Here is a 17,608-nt window from a genome sequence, read left to right as displayed (position 1 = left end):
AATGTCCTCGTTACTTAATTAAAAAAGTAAAATACCGTTCTAATGTGCACAATTTAAATTTAAAGTTTAAAGAGCTAATTACGCACCACATCATAAAGCTGACTTTTTGTTGTAATCTTTCACATACAACAACATTAAATTTCAGCTATTCAATTCTATATTCATGAACTTGCGCTATTAAATATTACTATTAGTTATTTATCAAATAATTCTTTTAAAAGAAAACTTAGGCACTTGCTATTGAACTCTTAGAGAACTAAATAGATGGTGTTGTGATCAGTGATGCATTGATGATTCCTCAATCACTTATAATTTTGGCATTCTTTTCTTTTCGCAGGAGCTAAACTACGATCTTTTTTAAATTGTTCTTGCCTTCTTTTTTAGTTTTATTTATATCTGTAAATTTGCAAAATAAACATACTGTTATTATTATTATAAGTAAATGACGTGATATGAGTGCATGCCCAGGTATCCAGTATAACCTACCTTATTGACATCCGAGCTGAAATTTCATAAGTAAAGGCAAAAGGTTGTACAATTAAAGGGGTCATAAAAATGTTAACAGCTTTATTTAATGATTCTTTACGTTACGATGGCTATGTTGATATCCTTTTAGGATGTAATCACCGACCTTCATTACGTATTGAGAAAGGTCTTAATGGAATCGCATTACACTGTCATTAATCAACTAAAGAGTTTTTGGGTAGTTCATTAATTGCTTTGACAGTTTGATGTATGAAACGCTATTGCACCAAACTGGTTATTATTGGTGAACAGGTAGTTATTAAAGACACGCAAAAGTTAAAATATAAATTAACTGTGAAATAATTCATTAGTAAGTATTGTAGCATTGTTACTGTTTGCTAATGTAAGAAATAAAATACTTAATGCACAAAAATAGTCAACTGATTTATTTTACACGTACATACTAAACACAATCACTTCTGTTCTTATCGTCACCTCAATTTCACTTTATTGATTAGTTTTATACTTAGTTTGGTTTAGTTTAGTTCTGTAAGTTATATTCTTAAGTGCATTCAAAGTATCGCTTCTTGCTGTTAATATTTTTTTGTTTTACATAATGAATGTTGAGATTTGCCTTATTTCCTTGCCTCTCCCTATAATATCTCCGTACTTGCTATTCTTTACTTTTACTACAAACCTAGTACATACCCAAATAATACGTCACACGCAAGTACCGAAAAGACTGACGCGGGGAATCGAGGTGAAAAACACTCGGTACTAGATCGTCTTACTGTTAAAAACCATTTTCTACGACCAGTGTTCGCGCGGCGTTCCGCAAAAACCTCCTGTGTTATCCTGATCCTGATTGATCCCTAGGTAAGTCTTTTTACTTTTAATTTAATTCAATCACTTTTATATTTTTCGTGCTAAGTCAGCAGGCTGTGGTGTAAAACCGTCCAAAGGTACATGAACCATCGCAACCTATAAATTTTACAGTCTATAGGGCCTCAATTGATTAGAACCCTTTTCTAATCAATGGCACCCTATTAAACAAGTAGATTATTTATTATTTCTTCATATTCAATAGAATAATTAATAGAATGCATTTTTCTACTCAAAAATTCATTTTCATGAAACGCTGCCAAACACTGAAACAGATAACTGTTACGCCGAAAGACTATAAATTTTAGACGTTACGTGTAACGTCAGCGTGCTTCGGCCGCTTGATGAAAACGAGCAAAATTACGTTAGGTGTCCGACTGTATTGGACGTTTCATGTAACGCTTCGAATCTACTTTGCACTTGCTGAATTAACATCAACGAAATAACACACATACTTACATCAAATTAAATTTTATTACAAAAATAATCAATAGAGGCTAGCTACAGTTCGAGAGCAAAAATATAAAAGAAAGTAAAACACACATATATTAATCAAAGTAAATAAATGAGAAGTTACTTGTTAAAACACGGCAAGCTATTATGGCACCGACTGTTACAAAGTACGCTATTTTTTTTAAAGATACACTTATTTTTAGTACACTGTTGCTTGCTGGGTTTACACGAACATTTAAGAAAGCCTTGACCACCTGATCCTAATGACACAGCCTCTCTTAAGCTCAGTGATTTTTCCAAGGGGATTTCCTCTTTATTAAGAAATGCTGAACCCATAACAGTGAGACTTTCAGCACCAAACCATCCCTTTATATTACCGTGTTTACCTGCATCCTGATTTACACCATTTTTCTGATCTATTATTAAATAAATGATATTCATGGAATCTCCTGGACCTCTGTCGACTTTAGGAATATTTAACAAAACACAATCACCTACATTGAAAGTCGGAAATTTTTTTGCCCAATTGCTCAACATTTTTTTGGCTGCTTCTTCAGTTTTATTTCTAGCTTCGTCGCGTTCCTCAGAGATGTTTTTGCTAGCGGAACATAAATTGCACAGTACTAAAGATCCTTGTTGACAAGCTTCAGTAATATTAACAACACGTAAACAATTTTCGCAAATTGCTTCTTCACATCTTTTTTCCTCCGAGCAAGACACAATATTGGTAATGTCGGTATCTTCATCAGCGAGACTTTCATGTGCATCCGATATTTTGACAACTGAATCTTCTTCGTTATTTATAATTTTCATAAGCTCTTCTTCGGAAGTTAATGTTTTTGCAAGCGCTGAGAGATGTTTTTTTTTTTTTTTATTTTAAACACAAGCACAAGAGGAAAATCCTATGTCACTCTTGGAGTGGTGCTTGCGCGAAGATATTTGTGGGCATTTATCTTGAATCGCTGCAGGTTGTATGCGTCGGGAAATATGTGAGGTAGAAGCCCGTTCCACAAAGAAGATGTTCTCCAGATGAATGAGTATTACTAGAAGATAGACCAACTTTAGGTTCACAGTCTAAGAGTGCTTTATACGGAGACCGTCCTATTGTTCTGTGAAATGAGATATTATTTTGCCCTTGCACAAACTGAAGCCCTACCGACAATCTTTTGCTATTCGTGTCCAAGCTCGTATCATGTTTTCAACGTCTTGGTTTGAGCGTTCACTCTGCCTTGACTCTGGGGGTGTCTAGGACGACCGTGTACTCTAATGCATTCAGGCCATAACTCTTTTAATTCAAGTATTTACAAACGCGAGACCGTTGTCGCTCTGGAGAATTTTCGGGGCTCCTATTAACAGAAAAATGCTTAATAAGTTGGAAGCAACTTCCTCGGCACGTTTGGTTTCCATTGGTCGTAAGAATACGAATTTTGTGGCATGATCTTGATAACTCATTATCCATTTGAATTGCTTGTCGGGACGATTGGAAATCTATCAGGTCCACCTGCCCTCTTTCATTAAAATCTTTGCTTACAATGGGACGTACAACAATTTTTTGTCTGCCATGTTTCTTTTCATTGCAGCATTGAACAAAACATTCTATGGCCGGACGTGGGATACTCAATTTATTTTTGAGAGCTACTTCCATTTTAACGCAACCCCCGTGCACTGTTTTGTTGATATGATAATCGCATAATTTCTCAAATAAATCTTTGTACGCCACTACAAACTTGATTTCATCCTCGCTTTTATGTTTCTTTATTAAATGTGATTGGTCAGAAATGGTCATAACATCATGTGTCTGCAGCAAAAAGTATTCGCGCCTTTCTTTTCTTTTCCTAAAACGGAAACCTATTTTAGAAAAAATAAAGAAACAAATCTTAAATAATTAAAATTTTCTTGTGCCTCGCTATTATAGAACCCCCTGTGTAGCTAAGAATAATTTCCTGCGAAAGTACAATGCTTCCCATAAAACTTTTCTAGGAAACATTTTTTCTAAAAAGCTAACTGTGCCACACTGTATATCTAACATTATACCGGTTGCCCCAATAATCCGTGAACATAGAACTGCCACGTATTTTTGGAATTAAAATATGTCGATTGGACACAATTTGTTTGAGTCCAATAAGCCGAAATAAAAGATTGGTGTAGTTTTTAATAATTGTGTAGCTTTATTAAAGCTATTAACCAAATAATATTACTACTAACTACGTAAAATAAAGTGGACTGTATATTTAGAGCGCTAAACGCTCTCCCTAATGCTTATTGTCGACTAAGAAGAGAAGACGCGCGCATTCAATAAAACGAATGGGTAGTGTCGTGGTCTTGTGTAATTTCTTGGTATTAAGGTGGTGGGGAAGTCACGTAGACGGCGCGATGCATTCGGCGTAATCCATTAGGACCGGCGTTAAACAAATATGTTTCGCAACTCTAACATTCTCCCCCCTTTGAGGACTCGTCCTCAACAACAGAACCACCCAACTGTAGAGGCAATGGACTTAATTTTGTTATAGGCCTAATAGGTGAATATTCACCTATTACTCATTACTCGTCTTAATCTTGACCACACGAACCCTATTGTCACGACCAGGCATTACATCCAAAATTCTTGCGAGACATCACTCTAGAGGAGGCACGTTATCCTTTCTTACAATTACTAAATCACCAATCTGCAAATTGGATTCTGAAACCTTCCATTTCGGACGATGTTGAAGTAAGTTTAAGTAGTCTGTCGACCATAATTTCCGAAAATCTTGTCGCAATTTAGAACAGTGTTGCCAAATATTCAAACGATTAACTGATAATTTAGACACATCTTTTTCTGGAAATGAAGTTAATTGTTGCCCTATCAAAAAATGTCCTGGTGTCAAACATGTTAAATCGGAAATTGAGTCCGACATTGGCTGTAACGGTCTCGAATTGAGAATTGCCCCAATTTGAGTCAATGCAGGGTATAAACATTCATATGATAAGATCGATTTCCCAATTACCCTTGTAAGTGGTACTTGGTGCTTTTAATACCAGCCTCCCACAGACCACCCCAGTGTGGACTGTTAGGAGGGATGAACTTCCATTCAATCTCCTTAGTAGATAAAAAGTCTTGAATTTCACAAACGTGCTCTTTGAAAAATTTATAAACTTCGTTCAAAGAATTGTTTGCTCCCTTGAAATTAGTAGCATTGTCACTACTGATTGAAGTAGGATTCCCACGATGAGCCACAAATCTTTTTAATGCAAGAATGAAGTCCTCGGTCCCTAAACTCGTAACCAATTCTATATGAATGGCCTTTGTTGCCATGCACACAAAGAGTGCAATATATACCTTAGTTACACGTGCTTTGCGCAACCTTGACTCCTTTATCATTATTGGTCCTCCAAAATCTAGACCTGTATGCAAGAATGCACGACTTAGTTGTGTTCTCTCAACAGGCAAACTTATAAGTTGCTTTGACCAAACCGTCTTAAACCTGTGGCATTTCACACACTTAATTAAAATAGATTTTATTTACCTCAAAGATTGTATAAGCCAAACACGTTGCCGTAAGCTATTGAGAACTGCTCTAGGACCAGCATGACCTAACCTTAAATGCTCACTTTTAATTATTACATCAGTAACATGTGATTTACTAGGAAGAATAACTGGGTGTTTAGCATTGAATGATAGAGGAGCATTTTCTAACCGTCCTTCTACTCTTAACAAACCACTAGAATCTAAAAAAGGAACCAGAGATAAAAGCACGCTATTTCGTGGCAGAGGCTCCCCGTTCCGTAGAAGTGTGATTTCTTCCATGAAATATTCTTCCTGAACCATCCTAAAGATACAAGTACGAGCCTTAGGAATCTCGTCTATAGAAATATGACCGAAAACCTTTAAGTTATCCTTTTTCGTATTGGCTAAAAACCGCAACACGTAAGCTATACATCGTAACATTCTATTATAAGAAGAGAACCTTGACAATATTCCTTCATTAAGAGTTGTTGCCTGAAAATGAGAAACCTGCCTTTCCTCAGGCAATGCGAATATCTCTAAATTTATTTGTTCTGGATGCAAAAAACTTGGATCTGCCAAAAAGTCTGGACCATGAAACCAAACCTTACATTCCAACAAAACCTTAGGTGCGATTGCACGAGATATGTAGTCTGCTGGATTTAAATCTGATGAGATATGTCTTAGCTCAGCATCCAAAGTTAAATCCTGAATTTCCGATACCCTGTTGACGACAAATGTCGCCCAACGTGATGGAGATGATTGCATCCAAACAAGCACAATTTTCGAGTCGCTATACAGAATGACCTTATTAAACTTAAACTTCATACATGATTTAAACTTGTCATACATCCGAGCCAAAGGCAATAATCCACAAAGTTCCAGCCTAGGCAGAGAAACTGTTTTGAGGGGTGCGACCCTTGATTTTGAACAAACTAGCGTGCAAAAAACTCTATTATCATCGTATAACACCCTAACGTACAAGCAAGTGCCATAGGCCACCATGCTTGCATCCGCAAACCCTATTAATTCTATAGTACTTACTTCCCCAGATTCAAATATCCATCGCTTTGTGCTTACCGTGGCAATTGCTTATAAAAATTCAACCACTCGATTAATAAATCTGGCAGTAAGATGTTATCCCATTGAAGCCTTTGAACCCACAGTTTCTGCATAAAGATTTTAGCTACGATTACTACAACACCCACAAATCCCATTTGATCAAATATCTGTCCTATAAGGGCCAAAACTTCACGTTTGGTAAATTTATCCTTTTAAATTACTCTTGGTACTGATACCCGAAATGAATCCGAAACTGGGTCCCATAAAACACCTAACACCTTAGAGGAATCTTTATTTGAGTTCCATTTATGAAATAATAATCCTGCTGACTTTAATAGTGTGTTCAGCTCATTTTGAAGTTTAAATAAAAGCTCTAATGTATTCGCTCCTCCTAATTTGTCGTCAACGTATGTCTGTTCCAACAAAATCTCTGCAGCTAATGGATATAATCCTTTACTTTGTTTAGCCAATTCCACTAATGAGCGAGTTGTTAGAAATGAACTGCATTTGGTTCTGTAAGTAACTGTCTGTAGCTCCAAATGACGTATGGGAAGTGATGGATCGTCTCTCCAAACAATATTTTGTAAAAGTCTGTCTTCCGGATGAACTTTCACACACCTAAACATTTTTTGAATGTCACTTGACAAAACGTGTTTAAATGTTCGAAATCTGGCAACAATATCAAATAAATCAGGTTGCACCGTGCTTCCCTTTAACAAGATGTCATTTAAACTTAACCCGGAATTAGTTTTCATTGACCCATCAAATACTACTCTATATTTTGTAGTCAACTTGTCCTCCCGAACTACGCAATGATGAGGAAAATAATACCTATGTTTTTCCAAAAGCCTAGCATCATCACTAATATCCTTTGCGTGACCCATTTCTAAATATTCCTGAATGAAAGCAATATATTCCCTTTTTAAATCTGGATCCTTCTGGAATTTCTTCTCCAAGGATAAAAACCTTTTTGTAGCCATAGTAAGAGAGTCACCCAATGAGAGAGCAGTATATTCAGCTTTAATAGGTAACCTAACCTCGAAAACACCAGACTCTAACCTTTTAGTAGTTGTGAAATAAACATTCTCACATGCCTTATCCTCAGGGGACATATGTCTTTTACCCGCGACCTCTTCCAACCTCCAAAATTGTGGGATCAATACATCTAGATCTGGACCTTGTGAAAATAAGGCAACCATAACATTTGAACAAATGATGTTTGAATTTTTAGAAATGCTCCCCCCTATTACCCATCCAAATAATGTATTTTGGAGAATTGGTAACCCATCGCCTAATTTTAAAATACCACCATCAATTATATCAAAATAAATATCAGCTGCAAGTAGCAGATCTATTTTACCTGGGACACCAAATGTAGGATCAACCAAATCCAAACCACGAGGTATGTTCAACGAACCATTATCAATATAAGTCTGAGGCAAAGGACAATTAATTTCCCTTGGCATTATACCACAAACTGTAGAAATCTTTTTCATGGAATTAGATGGAGATTCGATCTCAATCTTGACAGCACTTGTGATCTGAACATCACTTTTCCCAATCCCAGAAATATGAAAATTAATAGAATTTTGTGGCAACCCTAGTTTATTTGCCATGCGTGCTGTAATGACTGAACACATAGACGCCGAATCCAAAAGAGCTCTAGCTTGTACTCTTGAACCGTCATGACAAACCAAATTGGCTATTGCTGTAGCTAAGAGAACCCGCCTATCTACCTTGGATACTAAACATGGAGGAAAACTTATCTCCGCCGAAGTGGATACCAACGCTGTTGATGCGGATGGTGCTATATTATTCTCTTGAGCCCTAATATTACTACTAACCCCATTGTCTTTTTGCTGTCCCTTCAATTTATTCAAATCTGTATTTGACCCTTGATAATCTTCCCGTTTACGATATTTTTCATCGAACGAAAAATTGTGCCTTCCATTACATATCCTACAACCATCTGATTTGCAATTAGCCGCCGTGTGTTTATACCCTAAATAATTAAAACAAAGTCGATTTTTAGTTATAAATTCCCGCTTATGTGCTATATCAAACCTTTGAAACTTGGAACATTTATACATGGGATGTGTATCAAAATTACAACATATACATTTATTTTTTGTGACTTCTGTTGATTCAGTCAAGGCATAACAACTAGCCTTTATTAGCCTTTGCTTATACTCTGGTTTTGCCAAAGATTCCAGAGCTAAACACCGTTTATCCAGAAAGCATAAGAAGTCTGAAAAATTTGGCAAATGTGTATAATCGCGCTCGAGTTCATAAGCTCGATGTGTGTTAAAATCTAATTTTGACGCCATTACGTAAACCAAAATTAAGTCCTATGACTCCCCAGGTACCCCAAGAGCTGCAAGAGCATTATAGTTTTGCTTAACCTTTGTTATAAAATCCCGTAAGGATGATGGATCACCTTTTAAAACCTGTGCTTCTATTAAAGTTCTAATATGACAGTTAATCGTTATTAATTTATTATCGTATCTTCTTCTCAAAATGTCTAGCGCTACATCATAATTCGCTTCTGTAATTTGTAGATCCTTAATCATTAATAGTGGTTCATCCTTTAAAACTGATTTGAGGTAAATGAATTTTTGCGCCTTATTAAGGTATTGATCACAATTAATTAGAGAATCAAATAACTCAATGAAAGATCTATAGTCTCCATATCTACCTGTAAAAATTGGAATATTTATGCTTGGCAGTTTGACCTGAGAAGAGGGTAATGTTGAGTGCGAAACTCCCAAAGATCCTGTATCTAAATTATTCGCTGACCCACTTGACACCCCACCAGTTACATTTTGTAATCGTTTAAAAATTGTTGTCTCTAGCTTACTATGTAATGATGTGTACTGTACTTCAACTTCTACCCTATCGTTTTCCTGACTGCCCTCAATTTCCTCTAATTGTTCCTGAACATGTTCATAGTCTTGATAAGTTTTTACAAGCATAGATTCCCTAATTACAAATTCGTTAACATCTATAGATAAATCATTTTTATGTAAATTTACATAATTTTCCAACCGGGTTATTTTTGCTTTAATCCTACCTCTTTTTTGTACCAATAATGTTTTATCTTCCTCACCCATTTTATTTAACAAATTAGTGGACAATCAAATACCAAAATTACATACGTATTTTCCCAAACTTAAATCAAAATATTCTCAACTCGTTGTTAAATACTAATTAGCTTATTAATATACACCAACCATATAATATCTATTCCACAAATGTAAATATTTTTACTAAAAATATAACCAGCATGCAAACATATGTACGATGTAGTATGGAACGTAAAGTACAAATTAATATAAAACTAAAATTGACAGAGACAATTCAATTTCTTTACATAAATTTAAAAAAATCTATTTAAACGTCGTAACTTAAGTAGTTTTTAGCACACAGATATTAGTTAAAACACCATTTCAATTTGAGAAAAAAGTCAAAACACAAACACAAAAATTATTGTTCTGGGAAAGTGTATAATGTCCAAATAAATCGTATTCCCCACGTTGTAAATAAAGACCTTACTTCCGGCGTTCCTATGTAGTAATATCCAGTTCTCAGCATTCAGTAACAGTATGGACCAGCACTCAGCCCTGTACTGTGTTATGTAACCGTTCCCGTATTTAAGCCTGTATTAATTGGCTTCACGTTCGTAAAAAACTCCTTGCATAAAATGCTAACGCTGCTCCAATTTTCTTCCCAATGAATTAAATCCAGTCTTCGTGTAAAAAGTCTCAATATAATCCGCTCGAAGACGACCAATGTTTGAGTCCAATAAGCCGAAATAAAAGATTGGTGTAGTTCTTCATAATTGTGTAGCTTTATTAAAGCTATTAACCAAATAATATTACTACTAACTAAGTAAAATAAAGTGGACTGTATTATATTTAGAGCGCTAAACGCTCTCCCTAATGCTTATTGTCGACTAAAAAGAGAAGACGCGCGCATTCAATAAAACGAATGGGTAGTGTCGCGGTCTTGTGTAATTTCTTGGTATTAAGGTGGTGGGGAAGTCACGTAGACGGCGCGATGCATTCGGCGTAATCCATCTAACGTAACGTAATTTTTCTCGTTTTCATCAAGCGGCCGAAGCACGCTGACGTTACACGTAACGTCTAAAATTTATAGTCTTTAATTATTTGTTTCAGTGTTTGGCAGTGTTTCATGAAAAGGTCAGACTTTTCACATAATGACCGATTACAGTAGAAGGCTGCGACGTATATATATTTTATCTATATTCCAAACTTATATATTTACAGGAATTTTGTTTCTAATTATATAATTATTATAGGTAAAATTTAATCGGCTGAAAAAATGTCTTAACTTTTCAGACTTAGCCACGTTCCTAAGAACAAAAATAAAAAAGTTAGCAATAGCAGTGGAATTTCAGTCACTCTGTATAAATTTAGGTCATATTTATTCTACACAAAAAGTTATTAAAATTACTACTATTACTAGAAAATCTAAACTTTACTAAGGCTACATTTGACAACAGTGGCTTTATTTTGTTTCCGCTTTTCATTTAAGCTCTTGTCCCAGCTATCGCATCCTCGAGCCACGACCATCAAAATATATATGCTCGCCATCTACAGCATTTATCTCCATCATATCTAACTATCCTCTTATATAAAGTTAGAATTATAGTTACATAAAGCTATACAATTATTAATATCTAATTATGTGACTCTATTAATTAATTTGTCATTATTTGATACAAACACAATACCTGTAATAAATTTACAGATAGATGCATTAGGTTTCAATTACCAAGCACTGCGAAAAGCAACCCCACAATATCAAAGACATTTCTGTTGCATCAGCAAAAGACCGCACGGAGGTTTCCGAAGAGCCCTTCAATTCAATTACAAGAGGATGGAAAAGTGAACTGTGTGAGTTTCGGAATTTATAATACCACTTAATTTAGTCCACCGACTAACACAGATTTTTTTTACTGGCACTTTTTATATTAGAATAAAAAGCCTTTAAAAAACATTAAAGCTGAATAAAGGAACTTTGGCGATAAATAAATAAATTCTCTATTTCTAGTATGCCGAACAGTGCTTTGTATTTTAGAAAATTGAATTTTGTTGAGCTCGATGATGTGTAAATTTCTTTAAAATTTATAAGGTACGTTTTGCTTGGAGCGACTATTGCGATAATAGCGCGACGCTAATCGTTAGCAATGATCGCTAGCCGGAGCGTTTTGCTTACAGCGCGTATTCTGTCGGCATGTTCTAGGAACAACCTGTGGCTAAAATTTGTAATCATTCGTCAGTAAGCTGTTATAGACATAGTGTCTCGATGAGTGTAATAAAAAGAAAAAATAAAAAATTGATGTTGAAATATCTTTTGCTGGAAGAAATTGACGATGAAGACATGTTAGAAATGTTAAATTTACCAAGACTTCCCAAACATCCCATCTTCAAATCAAGAATGAATGAAAGATACTTCAAAGTATTGATTACAAATCATTTGTGTGCTGACGACAAAAAGTTTGCAGAATTTTTCTAAACTTCAGTTTGATTTTGTGTTAAGTTTAATTTAAGAAGATATTAAGAAGTTTTCTATGAACTGCAATCTTTACCCAATCAAAGCAGAAGAGAAACTCGCTCTAAATTTAAGGTAGGTATATACCTACGTAGGTGTAGTTTTAAGGAACAAGATTTTTTTATATATTTTTATTAAAAATAAGACACTACATAAAAAACCCTATTTTGTAAAATATGAATATATAATAATTGGATCACCATTGTTTGAAGCCGATCCAAAAATACCCTGGATATCAGTACAGTGTTGAGAATGCAGTTCTGGTGAAGGTTCAGATAAAGCTACTACACGGTGTAACTCCTTTTGGTTGCTTGAAGACGGAGGTCTGCTAATATCCGAGTATGCACTGCTCAAAGATAATAGAGAAGCAATCATGTTAAGTTGTGTTCTCTCTGGACGTGATGACCACATATCCGTTTCAATATGGGAAACTAATTGTAGAGTCTCTAGCTTAGCACGCTGTTGTAAATGTGGTGGACATTTCTGTACCGTTTTAGCGATGCTTTGAAAAAAGAGACTAATGCCATTTTTTTCTTCCTTTGTCAATAACTCTTTCATCGTGATATCTCTTTTTGCCCTTTTCTCCATAGTAAGACAATTTTTTTCTCGATAATTAATTTTTTTATTTTTTTCGGGTGACTTACGATGCGTTGTTTTATAATGTGTACTTCCAGCACATGAAGTGACTTGTGGTCGAGACGTGAGGGAGGTTTCAAGTATTTGTTGCTCAGGAACAACTTTGTTTTTAGGTTCACTGTTTATTTCATCGGCCCCTTCAACTTCTTCAAATGTTGGAGAAAGTTCTGAAAACTAAATGGATGTATCAATTTTATTGATATTTCAATACTAAATATGTACTTAAAAAAAACTGAATTTATAAAAACCGTTTAAAGCGATTGATTTTATTGCTATTTACTTGGTCACTCTCATCTTCTAATGTGCGAAGGAATGACAGCCTTCCTTGCAAGGCCCATGTTTTCCCTTCCTTGAACGAAGGTGCTTTAGAACCAGTTTTTTTGAGATCTCGGTTCTTTCTTTCGAATGTGTCCTTTATGTTTTTCCACCTCTTTTGCAGTCGTCCACTGTAAACGAATAATGATTAAATACAGTGTGTCCCAGCCATGAATGAAAATCTTATCATTTTTGAACTAGGTATTTTAAGTAACTAGAGGCTCCACCAATCCTTTACCCTTGATTTAATCAACCATTTTTATATATTTTCAATACTTTATTTAAACAAAACCTTGCTAATATTTTTCTATTGAAAAGTTAATACGAGAGTCTTTTCTCCACAAATAAAATTCTAAACAATAACTTTTAAGTTATTGTTTAGAATTTACGTAGTAATTACGTAATATTGGGTTTCACTGTTTTGGAATGATTCGTTTTACGATAATTCGTCTTAATGTTCCTAAAACAATTAAGGAAACACGTTTAACAATCGTACACTGTTTTTCGTCAGTTTAATGGAAACACGCATGCATATCTCCTCAATTATTGGGACCCTAAACATTTACCGTTATTTTTGTCTCAAAAGGTGCCACCTCGCAATTATGGTTAACATAGTTGCGAGGTATGGTTAACATATTATAAAGATAATACTGTTCCATACATTATTAAAGTTTGGTTTTATTGTTTCAGTTCCCTCAGACTGAAGAAGAGTGGAAAAATATTGCAAATGATTTCGAAATGAAATGGAATTTTCCACACTGTGTTGGAGCTATGGATGGGAAACATATCATACCGCCTGCTGGCAGTGGCTCCGAATTCTATAACTACAAAGGAAGGCATAGCATGGTTCTACTCGACATAGCTGACGCTAATTATCGATTTATATTGTGTGACTTTGGGACTAACGGTAGGATTTCAGATGGCGGTGTTTTAAAGAATACCAAATTTTTCGAAAAACTTTCCAATAATCGTCTGCCTATACCTCCAGCAGGTACAATTAGGAACTCAAATACAACTACGCCATATGTGTTTATAGCGGATGATGATTTTCCTTTGAGAAAAGATATGATGAAACCTTTTAGACAAGCTGACCTTATTTCACAGGCTCGGAGAATATATAACTATCGCTTGTCGCGAGCGAGGCGCATTGTCAAAAATTTATTTGGTATTTTGGTTGCAAGATTCCGAATATTTCACACGGCAATCAATGTGAAACCCAAAAACATTGAAGATGTGGGAATGGCCTGCTATGTCCTGCACAATTATTTAATGAAAACTCGACCCAGCTGTTATGCCCCTTCGGAATGTTTCGACAGCGAAAATGCACATGAAGGTACAACTACTTCAGGATATGAGGCAAATAATGTATATGTATATGGCTTAAACCTAAACAATCTAGGAGACATGGCTCGTGCGGCAAAAAAGTGAGAGAAGATTTTATGAACTATTTTGCTAATGAAGCCCAAGTGCCGTGGCAACTGAGTTTCATTTAAAACTCTATAGGCATGTGTTGTGTGTTATTTAGTTAGATGCAATTATTAATTGCATTGTGGTGTAAAAGTCGGGTGATGTACACAATATCGAAATACCTACTTAGCTATAAGTATTCTATCGAAAGACATATGGATTTTTTTGATAGAATGTAGGTAGAGTAATAGGCACAGTTGTTGGCACTCTAATAGTTATTAGCACCCATTTCAGAAATAGTGTTTTATTAAGATTATTAATAAAAATCTTTAAATCCTTCGAATCTTAATATAATCTGGCAACATTGTTTATTTCCCAGTGGTAATTTCCACACGTCAGGTTTGACAGTTCAAATACATCTTTGAAAGTCAACAGCCTATGTCTTGTGGTGTTTAAGATATTGAGCTAAATATTGTTAAAGTCTTAGTGATTGGCACCTTTGTGATACGATATTTAAGGAGGTGTAATACAACTAAAAAGGTAAATGTGAGTTATATGAATTAAACAGACATTATTGTGCTAAAAAATGCATGATGCACTAATTTTTCCCGCGTTTTTCGTTTATTTACTAGGATGCCAATTACTGTATAGAAGATTTGATTAAATGATAGTTATTGGCACTAGGTGCCAATAACTAAATTTTTAAGATTTGTACTTTATTATATATTTTGTGTTTAATGATTTTTTTTATTAATTATAATATTTTAATTATAAACCAAATACAGTTGTTGGCACTATGCCAATTATTGTATTTTTGGGTGCCAATAACTATCGAGATTGGCAAATATAACTAAATTAGATTGAGATTTAATGGAATAGGTACCTAGGTAGGTAGTACTTTTCTAAAACTTACTATTTAACTGGAACTAACAAGTAGGGTTTTATTATTTTTTTTTAATATTTTCTAAAAATGGGCAAAAGCATACTGGCCCTTATTTATTAATGGGAACTAATAAAATTAAAGTAATTTTCAGAGACAAACCAAATGTCACAATTTCTTAATTTTAAAACAAAAAAAAGTTATAGAAGTGAATTGTCTACTTGCGGCACTCACTATATATAATACTATTCTGATACTCATTCACTTACTTAGGTATTTTTTTTATAGAAAATGCCTAAAGTAAGAGAGGACCTAAAGTATAGCAAAAGTTATAATGAAAAAAAACCTGCAAAAAGCTCTAGAAGAAATTAAAAATGGGTTACCAAAAAAAAGCTGCTAAAAAATTTGGTATACCACGTGCCACCCTACAGTTCCGGTTAAGTAAAAAGTTTTGTAAAACTGGTCATGGCCCTTCTGCAGTATTGATAAAGGAAGAAGAGAATGTCCTAGTTAAATGGGTAACAGAAAGTGTTCGAAAAGGTTTTCCTCAGCGAAAGGAGGACCTTCAGGCCAGTGTCAAAGCATTTTTGAAAAAAAATCCTAGGCCAAACCCTTTTAAGGATAATTATCCAGGTGACGGTTGGTACAAAAGTTTTTTAAAGCGTCATCCAGTTTTCACTGAAAGACAACCTGAACCAGTTACTACCGCCAGTGCTACAGTGAGCGAACAGGATATAAAGGGCTGGTTTGCTAAGATTGAAGAATATTTTAAAGAAATAAATGTGATGGACATATTGAATGATCCCCAAAGGGTTTTTAACTCTGACGAGACAAAATTGTGTCCGAAAACAAAAAACGTTTTAGCTCCAACTGGTACACGAAATGTTTATGAAGTAGATCGAGGTCAAGCAAAGTCAACAGTAACAGTTTTGTTCACTTTTTCGGCTGCAGGTGAAACCACTCCTCCCATGATGGTATTTCCTTACAAAAGATTGTCAGCTGACATTACTACTAATATTCCAAGTGAATGGGGAATAGGCTGCTCTCCCAATGGTTGGATAAAAGCTGAGCTCTTTTATGAGTATATTGCCAATGTTTTCTACAGTAACCTTGTAAAAAAAAACTCAAAATTCCTTATCATTTTATTTGTAAATGGACATACTACTCATCTAACATACAAAGTTAGTGACCTTTGCACAAGGTTACAAATTATTTTAGTAGCTTTGTATCCAAACTCAACCAGGATTCTCCAACCTGCAGATGTTTCTGCATTTAAACCATTGAAAGATCTATGGAGAAAAGGAGTTTTAGCTTGGAGAAGGGAAAATCCTTCAATATCTCTTACTAAAAATAAAATCGCTCCTATTTTAAATGAAGCAATTTTGAAGGTAAAGCCAGAAGTAGTGATTCAAGGGTTTCGAGCTTGCGGCATTTATCCCTGGGATCCTTTAGCCATAGATTATTCTAAATGCTTGGGAAAGTCAAAAAGTCATAAACAAGAATCGCCCAAAATGTATGTAAAAAATAACCTTTCCTTTTTAAAATTCAAAGAAATTATTGGGGATCAAAAAATAGATTTTTTGCAAAATTTAAATAATCCTCCAGAAGATGAAAATTTATGTGCCCTCTACAATATATACAAAGTGTTTATGCCAGATCATATTACTGCAGTATCACTGGAATCAAGAGAAGTTCCCGAAGAAATGCAACTGGAAGAATCTAATGAAATTCAGGATTACAGAGAATTAGAGAAGACAGATGAAAATAAAGACAGCATAGAAGTTAGAATGACAAGTCCTATAGAAATAAATGAAAATCATGTGAGTAATTTAAATAAACATGATGATAACGTCGAGGTGTTTAGTTTGGAGGATATTCCAATTATATTTTCTCCATCTAACATTTTAATGGAAAAATCGATTTTTTCTCAAGAAGTAAACACAACTGATAATGAGTTGGAAGTAAATGTAGATATCAATCAAGCATGTATAAAACAAAGTGAAGTTGGAAAACAAGTTACCACACCGATTGAAAAAGAAACTCCAGAAATAAAGAAATATCTTATGTGGCCGGAAACACCTGAAAGAAAGGGAAAGAGAAACTCTGAAAAACTACCTTTTGTGCTGATTTCGGAGGAATGGAAAAAGATTCAACTTAAAAAATTAAATAAAAAAAAATCGGAAGAAGAAGCTAAAGAAGACAGAAAAAATAAGACTTGAAAAGGCTACACAGAAGGAAAATTAAAAAAAAACAAATCCTAACAATAAAACAGGAAACCTTTCAAGAAAACCCAAGTCAAATATCATAAATAATGCAGCAGAAACCTGTATTAAATAAAATAAATGTTATCTCGAGTATTCTATTAAATACCCTAAATAACAAACCAGGACATGTGAGGAACTTATTTTAAAGTGAAAAAGACGATGCAAGTATTTTTGTTGAAAATGAAA

At 34.6% G+C, this 17,608-nt stretch overlaps 1 protein-coding gene across 1 annotated transcript in view; it reads left to right on the top strand.

Annotated features, from left to right (window-relative positions):
- The first annotated feature begins 14,621 nt into the window (after positions 1-14,621).
- The window catches only part of LOC126745796 (piggyBac transposable element-derived protein 3-like), a 36,579-nt gene continuing 33,592 nt past the window's right edge, over positions 14,622-17,608 (top strand). The window contains exon 1 of the mRNA XM_050453801.1: positions 14,622-14,818. The gene's annotated coding sequence lies outside the window, so the exon portion shown is untranslated. The remainder of the gene's footprint in view (positions 14,819-17,608) is intronic.

The sequence above is a fragment of the Anthonomus grandis genome, chromosome 16 (genome assembly GCF_022605725.1).
Source record: "Anthonomus grandis grandis chromosome 16, icAntGran1.3, whole genome shotgun sequence".
Taxonomy (NCBI): domain Eukaryota; kingdom Metazoa; phylum Arthropoda; class Insecta; order Coleoptera; family Curculionidae; genus Anthonomus; species Anthonomus grandis.
Note: the sequence above shows the minus strand (reverse complement) of the source record. Positions and strands in the feature narration are given on the sequence as shown.